The 12,278-nt window shown below is 41.0% G+C and overlaps 1 long non-coding RNA gene across 1 annotated transcript; it reads left to right on the top strand.

The window, feature by feature from the left end:
- The first annotated feature begins 9,354 nt into the window (after positions 1-9,354).
- LOC135447388 (uncharacterized) lies at positions 9,355-11,166 on the top strand. Its single transcript, XR_010440085.1, has 3 exons — positions 9,355-9,488; positions 10,055-10,114; positions 10,654-11,166. It is a non-coding gene; the product is annotated as an uncharacterized LOC135447388 (long non-coding RNA).
- Positions 11,167-12,278: the final 1,112 nt, after the last annotated feature.

Here is a 12,278-nt window from a genome sequence, read left to right as displayed (position 1 = left end):
TCTCAGGTACTGTAGACTGTACTGCTAGGATTAGCATAGGATTGAAACTATAAATGTGTATTGGCACACAGTTTTAATTATTCATCCATTTTATTATACTGCTAAAGACCAGGCAAGAATGAGACAATACACAAAATAAGCATGCCCCATCACAACTGCTCTGCTAGTGAGTAATATTTTCAGCAGTTTAGCACCACTTTCTTTCTAGTCAAAGTTATGCCAGAGTAGCACGTACCTGTCCATCTTGTTTTCCTCTACACTGCTGTTCCTACATATGTTAGTGACTTATGTCTGCCAGGTAAATGGCATGAATGACTTAACTCTGGGAGGTACAGAGCTCTCCTGATGCCTTCAGGGTGGGGGCAGAGGGGATGCACAGTGCTGTGTCTCTGTGTTTAGCTCCTCTCTGAATAAAACCAGCGATTCCCAGCTGTACGATGGCTCTGAGCTGTGCGTGGTGGAAGACAAGCAAGTAGGGGCAAATGAGGCTTGAAAGCCATCTGTTCACTCACCAGAGCCTGACATGGGCTGATGCAGTGTTTGCTGCCCTGCCTGGGTGATGTGAGCTGCTCCTTACAGCAATAACAGGTGCAGAGCTTTCTGGTGCAGTGTTGTTTTTAAACCTCCGAGTCCCTTCAGTAATCCAGAGAGGCGGTGAGCTGAGCTCTCCAAAGCTGTAGGACCAACTTTGTACATGCAACCTGGGCAATTAGGGATGTAAAATGAATCCTGCAAGTGAAGTCACACTGTTCCTCACTTCCCAGAATTACTGGGGATAGTGTACACAGAGCAGGCTGACACACAACAGCAGGATGACATGGTGAGACTTTGCAAACACATATGCTTTTCCTCGAAAATCTCTCTTCTGCTGCTAGGGCTGGTGCAGTTCTGCTGGAAGTCCTGATGCAGAGATCATGGAATCACAGGATTTCCAGGGACATGTTCCACTAGACTAGGCTAGACTCAGAGCCCCATCCAGCCTGGCCTTGAACACTTCCATTGATGAGGCCTCTACAATGCTGGACAGTCTGTGCCTGTGCCTCAACACCCTCACACTAATGAATTTCTTCCTAACATCTAATCTAAATCTCTCCTTTTTTAGTTTAAGACTATTCTTCCTTTTTTTAACACAATCTGCCCCCTCTTTTTAAGACCCCTTTAAGTACTGGAAGATATTCCATTTTTTTTTTTGCTACCTTGAGAAAGAAGGTCAAAGAGAAAGGACGTTGGTGACTGCAGTGCACAAGAAGATGAGCATTTAAATTATTCATTTTATACAAAATCTCCTTATACATGATTGAAAACAGGTGGTGCCTGGAATGACAGCTCATAGCTGCTTTCTGATTACTAATACACCATCATTATGTGGTGTAAGGAGAAGAGCTGGAGCAGATGGGGCTCTCTAAAGCCGACAGCAGCAGGCCATACAGGAAAATGCCTGACTCTGTTTTAGCTTACAAGCTGCAAGTACAAATGGTAATATGATTTTGACTCAGAGGGAGGCCTTTGTGCAGTAAAACTTGGAAGTCTTCAAACACTGCAACCACTCAAAGTAGACAGACTTTAGTTAGTCACTCTTCTCCTGCCTATCTTGAATTTCTTTTTCTTCTCTGTGCTTGTATAGCAGCATATCTAGTGCAAAATAAGCAAAGAGAGTAAACTGGAAACAATCAGCATGATGGTCTTGGTTCACACTTCAGCTCACACATCAAGAGTCTCTGTACCTTAACAAGCTGCCACTAACAAGGAAGCCAACTCAATCACAAATTAACAACCTCTGCTGGGTTTTGATTCCACATCTATTGTGCCTTGAGAGATATTACATCTAAAAATACTCTGAGTTAAGGTCCCCCATGTGCTTCAAGCAGGGTGTTCTAGAAATGGTCTATAACATTTTACATGTTAAGAACAGCGGCCTTGGTGCAGAACACTTTTCTCATTTGTATTTCTATACATTCCCAGACCAGCAAAGTGGCCAAGGTGACTTAGGGAGGAAAAGGCTGCTAGAGTACAACCAGTGCAACTGGGGCCCACAACTTTCTGGGCATGTCAAAAGTCTTTTGCATATTCATTATCTTTTGATGAGTGTTGTGTGGTCAAGGGAAATGTACTTTCCCCTTTGGTGCATATCTCAATTTGATCAGCCTTCTGTAAATCTCCTGTGCTCTGTATCAGTGTGGGTATAATTTAGTCCACTTGCTGTATGGAAAGATCCTTCCCCCAGATTACTGTGGTTTTAACTGTGAAATAATATTTGGGAAGGCAGAGAGTGTGCTGGGGCAAATATGTAATGGCTAACTGTTTAATTAGGACCAGTCCCTAGAAGTTTTCTAGGAGATAAAAGAAGCTGCATGCTCACCAATGTTGAGCAGCAGAGGTGCCAGGCAGGCTTACTTATAAAGCCAAGAAATTTTGGCATTGGGATCAATACTCAGCTCAGAGGTTATAAAAACCCCACACCTCTTCTCTCCTCACAAGAAGGGTGAGAATTGAAGCAATTCATGACCCACCTTAAATATGAGACAGAAGCTACAGAAGAAAGAGTAGGGACTCAGCAGATAAGCTCACCAGTGTAAGAGAATTTGGCATTGGAGAGGTCATGTTATTCATGTTATTCATGTTCTTGGAAGCTGGATGTGCTTGGTCTGACTGCTTTGCTCCAGTAACACAAGGAGAAACCTGGCTTGCAGCTCTACAGGAACAATTCCTTGTCCCTCTTTCAAGTCTACTCTTACAGGACAGCAATGCCACTTAGTGGCATCAATGAAATCTGTTTTCTCATGAAAACAATTGCCTGTATTAGAGAGTGAGGTGTTTGATTGAGCAGCAGCTTTTTGCTGAATTCTGAGCAGAGCTGCAGAGTAAGGATGAGACACTACCCAAATCTTTTGTCTTCATCTTTTCCAGGTGTTACACAGGGCATGACCTCCAGTGGGGTGTTATATACCTGCCTGAGTGCCCAGAGTGCTGGCAGCACAAAGCCCACATGCCTGGGAGGCTGATAGGGAAGGCAAGACTTTGGGCACAAAAGCCTACCTCGCCTTAAGAAGGAGCTCCATCCTAACAGTGCAATTAGAGCAAATAACCACAGTTCTGCAGGAAAAGCCATTCTCAGGAAAGGAGGGGAGGCTGGATGGCTCTCACTGTCTGCCAAGCGTGTTCACTCCCAGATTTGTCAAGGTGCTGTGCCATCTAGAGGAATTTGAGGGGCATTTTCCCATGCCTCTCCAAGGAGCTGGTGGCTGCCCCGTGCTGGCTGGGAAAGCTGCACAGGGTTTCCAGGAGGACCCAAACACTGAGACCTGGGCCTGGGCCAAAACCACTCCTGGCAGCCCTCTGTCTGGTGTTCCTGCCCCAGCACAGCACCGAGGCACAGAGGGCATCTGTGTGAGTTATAATAAATGCCTCTAAAACGTGTAGCTTTAACTATTTGAATGTGTTTTCTTTTCTTTACGGGTTCAATTTACATCCAAGGGTGATTTACAGAAACAAGGGCGCATCCCTACCCAAATTCCAGACACCTGTCACTAGATCTACTAGATGAAACAAGGGCTTCACCTTTGATTTTTTTTTTCCCTTTGCTCATGTACAGCATCACAAAGGAAACTGCTGCAAAATCCAGCTACCAGTGACTACAGGCAGAGATGGACTTCATGGCTTTTGGTGTGAGGTGAATCCAGAGCCAATTAACATGAAACAAGCTGTGGCCTACAGATAGAGGAACAGGGTAAATAGTTGGTGTCTCAGGATCTCTGCTGGTCAGAGTGACCCTGAGATATGTACATGTCTCTTTTCCCAGCCCAGCAGCTGAAGAAGGAGTCAGGATTCCTCAGCTATAGCTTTCTAGGTTGTTTATTATTTCTTATCCATAACATTCTTTCCCTGGCCTGCTGAGGTCTGTTCAGCAGGTCAGTCAGAGGCACACTGGCTGCCCTCAGAGGTGGTGTTGTCTTTTATACTAAAAACTATGTGTACTTTATTTACCATAACTTCCCAATACCTATCACCTGTGTTAGACAGTGTGTTCCTACCTTAAACCAATCCAAAAATGCCAACATCACCCAGAACATGGAGGCTAGGAAGAAGAAAGAAGAAGCACAGGGCACACCCGAATTCCTCCATCTTGGGACCTCGAGCCTCCATTCTAAAACCCCCAAAATTTACTTTTCACCTCATGACAAACTATTATTCTACTTAAACTCTCTTGACTTGTAATTCTTCAATAAAGGTGGTAATTTGCTCCATGGGTGAAAATCAAAGGCACAGGTGTCTTGGGCTCTGTGCCAAGGTCTCTGAGCCCCCTGGGCAGGGGCTCCAGCCATCCAGGACAGCCAGAGGGATGTCCTGGCTTCTGACATTGGTGAATGTTGCTATTGACTGAAAATAGTTATTTAGTCTTTAAAAGTGTTAAGTTGATGCAAAATATTGCCTTCATTCCTTTCCTGCTCAACAACACCTCAGGTTTTGTTCACCCCCTGAATTGGCCATCCTCAGCTCTTTCCTGCCCCATATGTCTGTCCTGGATCACATTTGTCTCCTCTGACTGGGAGCAATCCAAAGCTGATGGGCTGATTCCTTTGCATTACCAGAATAACCCTGTGCTCTCAGCCATGCACAATTCTTTTAGGCATCCCAATTCCTTATGTGATTCTGACCATCAAAGACATGAGCCATAAATTAGTAGGAAAAATGTCTGTCCAATTTGCTGTAAGAAAAAGAAAGGAATTTCCCAGGTTCTCACGAGTTTGAAATCACCAGATGAAAATTCTACAGCCCACTTCCTTTTTGACTTGTCTTCAGTTTTGATGCTCTCTGCTCTTGATTTTGTCCCCACCAGCCTGAGGGCAGTGCTGTATAGCTCCAGCAAAAGGGTCACATTTTCTGGCAGGAGGTGACTGTTACCAAGTGACTGTCAGAGCAGGGTGTTTGTTGTCAGAACCATCATCCCACACTGTTTGTAGTCTAGCTACAAAAACCCCAAATCCAACCAAACAAAAAAAGATTGGAAACAAAAAAGCCTAAGAAGTAATCCATTAGCATAATATTTTAAAATGCTTTTAAATTAGCATGTGTGTGGGAGGCCCCTTTGTAAACTTTACTCTGCTTTATTACTCTGCTTTCTAAGCTTTGCTTTCACAGCAAATCTAGAGAGCTCTTCCATGTCACACTTCAAAAAAGAAGATGAGTTTTCACATCCAGAATCAATGTGCTTTCTCCTGATTGTCCAGGGGGTGAGGTCAGGGCTTGAACTTGAGGTGATGACATCCCCACCTTGCCCATGTGCTCCAAGATCTGATTCTGACTCATTAATTTGCTTAGTAGCTCTTAGAAATCAGTTACTTCTTTCTGCCTTTTTATCCACGTCCTGAGCAATAGGGCATAAAGCATGAAGGAGAGAAATGAGCTTTCACTGTATTTTCTTTCCTTCTGGGATTTCTGCAATGTGCTCAGAATGAATGGTTTGTTTTGCCCCTTGTCCCTTCTCCTCACAACCTGCCTGGGTCCCCACCCCAGCCTCCTCAGGAGACCAGAAATAATTATTTCAGGGAATAAGTGAAACCCTGCTGAAGCAGCAAGGGTTGCACATTTTAGTCTAATCCTGTAGTACCTGAGACCTGTAGAAAACAGAAGAGCATAATTTAAATTCTAAAAGATTAGATTAAGCAAGTACTCCAACCACTATAATTTCAGAACCAAAGGGCAGATGGTTTATACATACACATTCAGCTGAATTCTGACCTGAAAAAGATGATATAGCTTCTCTGAGTGTAGCTATTCCTGCCTTCTCCATGCCAAACCCAGTTGTGCTTATTCACTACAATAGACTAGAAAAACAGGTTCAGTCAGTGCCTGGTAAGAAATGGCACCACTGTCTTGAAAGTCAAATCAAGCAGACAAGGAAAGTACATTACGCATTTTGATTCATGATATATTTATCAAAATTACCCTGTGTTCTGTGAAAGATTATGTGTATGTTGCAAAACAAGAAATTAAAATGTGGCTGAGTAACTGGGTAAATGTGTGGTATTATAAAGAATTTAATAATAATAATGATGATAATAATAATCTAAAATAGAATAGTAAATGACAAAATGTGTCAAGGATCCTTGTTTTGGATAGTCTATGGAAGTTAATGTAGTGAGACCACAAGGTAGGAAGGATTTCTGGGCTGAGTGGTGAATATAAAAAGGTTAAGGGATATAAAAGAGTTCATGCTTTGAGTCACACAGAAATTGTATGGTTTGAATTGTCAGACAGAACTAATTGAGGGACACAGAGGTGCTGCCTTACTTAGAGTACCACTTTGAAAGTTGATCAAAGTCTGGCCAAAAATTGCTACATTTTTATGTAGGAAAACCAGGAAAATTCTTACCAAGTGCTATTAAACCAGGCCCTTTAGCACCTTGCAGGAGTGTTGAGAAAGGTCTTGCAGGTAAGCAATGAACATGATAGAGACTCACACAACACAGATGGAGATAAGGGCTGCAGAATGCTGAGTGTTGTACAAACATGCAAGGCATCACTGACCTTTAGGGCTTTCAGGGCAGGCAAGCAGTGGTGGAGAAGTCAAAATTCAACACAATGGAAAGGTTTGCCAATAAAGCCAGGAAGCATGGCCAGGCTTCCCAAATCCCTACCTGTCCCTTTACCCCCAACCTCCTTTGGATGATATGAAAGAATTTTTACTGCTTTGTGACTTGTCTTACAAAAGAAAATCATAGGAAGGAATTCTCACAGCAACAACATGAAAATTAAAGAACTAGACTGTCTCTTGAAAGAAATTTGGGCAACTGCGCAATGTAAATTGCATGTACTGGCCTGAAACATCTGTTTTGATGCCTTGATTTCTGAGAGGATTTTTGGATTGTTATCTCTCTGTTTCAGTTGTCTGAGGGTCCTGGTGGAAAAAAGTTGTCCATGAGCCAGCAGTGCCCTGGTGTCCAATGCTATTCTGGGATGTATTAGGAAGAGCATTGATTCCAGGTGGAGGGAGGTGATCCTGCCCCTCTGCTCAGCTGTAGTGAGGTTCAGCTGGAGTCTGAGGTTCAGCATGGAGCTCCTGGAGTCCATGTGGAAGGCAACAAGGATGATTAGGGAGTGGAGCTTCTCTCTTATGAGGGTAGGGAGGGGATCCTAATCAAAACTTGTCAATAAGTGTCTGAAGGGAGGCTGCCAAGAGGACAAAGCCAAGATCTGCTGGGTGGTGCCATGCAATAGGACAAGAGACAATGGGTAGAAAATGGAACACAGGACATTCCACTTGAACGTGAGGAAGAACACACTGCAAAGGTGACTGAGCAACGGAACAAGGTGCTCAGGGAGGTTGCCAGTTCTTTTTGCATGGGGACACAAAAGGCTGTCTGGACACCATCCTCAGTAACATGCTCTAAGGGGACCCTGCCTGAGCACGAAGGTTGGACTAGATGATCCCCAGTGGTCCCCTACAACCTTATCCATTCTGTGATTCTAATTAAATATCTGAAAGCTGAAATCCTTCAGGAAGGCTTGGGATCTTCAAAAGGAGGTGTGATTTCCCCCTATTTTAGAAAGTGAAGACAAAAATTTGCGGCTTCCTTAGTAACACAAAGTAATTAGCCCACACTCTTAATTAAACATATAAATGACCTTGTGGTGGACCTGTGCTTTTTGCAAAATGTCCTCCAAGCCTGACATCGTGTGGTGCTGGATGACAGCCTGCCCTCAAAGCTAATCAGCATGTGATTTAATGTGAAACAGCTGAACAGCACTGCTCTTGCTAGCAGCACTCTCCTCCTAACACTGCAGGTGTCACTATAAAATAGAAAATCTGCTTGTAACAGAATCTGTTCTGGTGACTTTGCAGGAGGATGTACACAGCTAGAGTTTATGGGAATTGTTTGTCCTCTGATGCTGGATGAGATGCTATGCTCTTTTCTAACACTGTTGCTTGATCTGGTTCTGGTGATTGTCACAGTTCTCACAGGAAGAAGAAAATGTTGGTGTTATAAAGGCAGATTTCCCTCTCTCCCATGATATTGCCATTTGTGAGAGAAAGGCAGAGCATCCTTGGTCTGAAAAGCCATAGTGTTGCTTTGTACAAATGTAGCAGAGCAGTGAAAGTTCAGCAAAATGTAAAACAGAAATTTGTTTCTTGGACATATGATTGTCCATGGAATTTTGTCTTTCAGAGATGCCAGAGTAATTCTTTGCAGAAGGAAGTTCAGATGCTTTAATTTAGATGGGTATATCCAGTCCACAAAGTGATTAGGATGATATAATGAAGAAATGCACAACAGGTTCCTGTCTGTTATATGTGAGCAGTATTTTAACTTTGCTGTAGCACAGTTCCATAAGACAGAGAGATTGTGTCCTATCACAAAGGTTCATTATGAGGATAAATGTATTGAAGAATGTGAATCACTTAGATATTTTAGGTGTGAAGGTCAGATCAGATGCCAAATGAGATTCCCCTCTCATTCAGAAAAACTAGGTTTTGCCTGTTGTTCCACTGTTTTAACTCTCTGATAAAAACCATGGTGTGAAAGCAAAAACAAAAAAGAAAAAAAAAATCACCCTGATGCATTCCCATATTGCAAGCAAAATTATCCAATTTCCCCACAATTATAAAGATGTTTATAAAGGAAAAAATAAAATGCAAAATCATGATTTTTTTTCTTTTTGCATTAATTGCATTAATTTATGCCTTTAATATATCTCTAAGGATATATTTTAGCAATATGAATTTCGGTACATTTAAAAAAGTCTTTGATGCCTCTTTTAAGAATGATGCAAGCAATTCCAGAGAATGTTACCTGATCAAATGGCATAAAAGACTGTTTTAATTGTGTAGATATATTAGAGACATAAACCAGTATGCTAGCATTTCTATATTAGTATTATATATTTGAGTGTATTAGGAGATACAAGCTCAAATATCCTGGAAGGAGGAAGACCCTAGCTGTCTAGGAAAGCGACATTAGCACCCATTTAAACATCTGTTATCTAGGAAAGCCAGTGGGATGTTTGCCAGAATGTCAGTATCTCCACACTTTCTGTTTCTCAGGTTGGGCAGTGGTTATTCACAGCCCAGTATCAACTTGTGCAGCCTGAACTCCCCAGTAAAGCCTCGACCACTGGAGTTGTGCCACTGCACTCCCCAGCTCTCAGCACAGACACTCTGCCAGGGGAGTCATTTCCCTTGGCAGCTCTGGGCGAGGGTAACAACAGCATCTGTGCAGGATCTGGAAAGAACAAGGCTGTCAACCTGCAGGAAAAGCACCAAAGTGCAGCCAAGTTGTGTTGTGCCAATGTTTCGGGAAGCTGTCTGTGTGGGATAAAGGGTCTCACCTCTCCTAGTGTTTTGTGTTGATTCTCCTTCTGTAACCAGGAACGTGGAAAACGGTTGCTGCTGTTTTTCCACACTTCAAAGAAAATGTTTGCTTCAGGCAGATTTTTACCTTAGGCTTGTCCTGGCTAGTATTTTGACAGGTTCTGAGAAAATGAAAAAGGTACATCCTGATTTCATTATAATTCCTGTGCAGGGATTCCTTCCACTGCTGGTGTGGATACAGCATACCTCTTCAAATACTCATATAATCTTCTGTTTCCTTTACTCCTGCCCTGGACAGAAGGATAGATGATTTTAATTTATTTTATTTCTGATGGTGTGCTGTTCCTAGATATTACAGTAGAAATTTTTTGGTGACTTCCATTTACATTTAACTTATTACACTTACTTGTCATAAGTAGCATATTCTTATAAGCCTGTGGAATGACAATGCTTTTCAGAGATTGCCTTTAAGTTCAGTGCTGTTATTATTATTATTATTATTATTATTATTATTATTTAGGTTGACACATAAAGACTAGATAGATATGCATTAAAATAATTTATCAGATAGTCCTTTTTTTTTTTACTTACAGCCTCAGAAGTCACTTATAAATTGTATGTATTAGCATGGTGAAGAAATGAATGTAAAATTAAATGTGAAATATGTGTATATATACTATGCAATTCCCTTCAGGTCACAAGCTTCAGAATTAATTTTTTTTGCTGCATATTTCACCCTTCCAGTGTCCTGAAATGACAGCCTTGGTTCCTAGCCAGCAAGCAAATGAATTCTAGGAGTATAAGGTAAGTAGCTCTTTTGTATTCCTGGATTACTTCTGATCCCTACTGTTCAACAAGAATTTATAGACTGTGCAATGTGTTGCCAGAAAATTTCTATAGTCAGAGAGTTTATTATCTATTCCCATCTCAGCTCTTGTGAAAAATCCATGAAAGGAAGATTTAAAATCCTGAAACTGTACATGACAGCTATTCTTATGTGCCTACATTAGAATTATTTATTATTAGGATGAGGTGGGTTTGAAAGCAAGAGAAAGATGAGGAAGAGGATAGGGTGGGGTTTTTGAGTGCTCTCAGGTGACTTAAATATTTTAATTTATTTAAAAGATTTAAATTCATTTAAATTTAATTAAATTTGTACTTCTGTTTCTGGTAGTCCCAATGGGTACTCACCCATTTGGAAAACCTGTGGCTAATAAAAATATCAGTAAAAAATGTCCTATTTAATCTAAGACAGCTGAGATTTTGGTACTGTGCTCTGTCATGAACACCTGCAAAGCTGCAGAAGGAGGTGCAAAACTTAAGAATGTTTTCTTTGCCATTAGCTTTCAGAAAAACCTCTTACTGGTCTCTGGGAAACCACCTTGGACTGCTTCGTATCCACAGATCAACCCTCTGCATCTTCACGTGTTGTGGGATCATGTGATTAAAATCTGAATCCTTTCACTGCTCTTGAATGGATGCCCCAAACCTGAATTCTCAATGTTCCTTTGCTGGACTGGGTACTTTGTTATCCTTTGTACAACAAAATGCTGACAACTCTGCCCTTGATCCTGCCAAACACTTAAATACATGCTCAAACCTACCTGCACATGTGCTTTGATGCACAGCAGCCAGCACTCAGCAGTTTTCAGGACCATTAGCCAGGGGGAATAATTTTGAAATATTCTGTGAGAACTTCACAAACCAGAGTTCTTTGAAGCAGATCAATGCAGAGCAAAATATTTCTGTTGTTTTTTTCACTTCTTTTATTTCTTGGGCAGGAAGGAAACAGAGTGGAAAGATAGTAAAAGACCTGATGCAGAAACAACATTCCTATTCCTTACTGGCATAGCAAACTTCGGACACACACTCAGTTAATAAACTATCCTGCACTGTGATCTTCTCCTTTTGTCTATATTCAGGTTCATCCCACAGCTATATGAGAAGCAGGGAACTGTAAGAATAGCATGAAAGGAGAATTCACACACAGAATTTATCTTTTCCATCTTTTGTAGGCCAAAAAAATTGGTACCCTTACAAGGGGATTGAATAATTGTTTTAGACATGCTCAGAAATGTGACTCTTTCCTCTGATTCTGGATAAGAAAATATGCAAAAAAACCCCCTAATATACACATTTACACCATGTGCAATGAAACCTGCAAGAATAAATATTATGGAAGAAGATGATAAAATAGATTATAGAGATATATTACTCAGACTTTATTTAGGAATGCAGTAATTTACTGCCTTAGAAAATATATTTGAATAAGAGACATATTTTTTTCTGTCCACTGTGTGCAGAAATAGATAATTTTTCCCAGTTTCATTATAGGAGGGAATTACTCTCACAGTCATATGTATAGGCATGTACCAACAGAATTTGATATTAATCTTTGCCTCTCTTTTATCCCAGGGTAGAATTATTGACTGTGAGATTTTCCTTTGATATTGTTTTTTAATGAAGTAGAGGTTGCTTCAGTATTTAATTTAAAAAGTACATGTATTTATTTTTCTTGTTTGGTAATCTTGTTTTAAAACCAACAAATGTAAGAAATTTTTTTCACACCCAAATAGGTAGAGATGAGGTACTGATTTGAAAACCTTAATATTACACATGGTGGCAGACAGCATTTAGTATTAAGGGCTGTAGTTTCCCTCAATCAACTATAATAATGTGCCTATTATCCAAATAGGAATTTAAAACCCATTTATACTATATTTATTAATATTTAATGAAGCACTATATCTACAAAAGCACTTAGAAACTGTAGTACTGCCTATAAGCATAATGTGAGTTGAGAAGTCTTCATTCTACTGCCTGTTGATCCCATGACTTCCAGAGGTTTGTAAGGTTTCTGCAGGGGCTTTCACCAGCCAAATCCCACTGCACACAAGATTCTAAAGTGCAGAGCAGTGAGATGTTCCACATCCAGATGTTTCATTTCCACCTGCCTGCTCTCTGGTGT

The sequence above is a fragment of the Zonotrichia leucophrys genome, chromosome 4 (assembly GCF_028769735.1).
Source record: "Zonotrichia leucophrys gambelii isolate GWCS_2022_RI chromosome 4, RI_Zleu_2.0, whole genome shotgun sequence".
In the NCBI taxonomy this organism is placed as follows: Eukaryota; Metazoa; Chordata; class Aves; order Passeriformes; family Passerellidae; genus Zonotrichia; species Zonotrichia leucophrys.
Note: the sequence above shows the minus strand (reverse complement) of the source record. Positions and strands in the feature narration are given on the sequence as shown.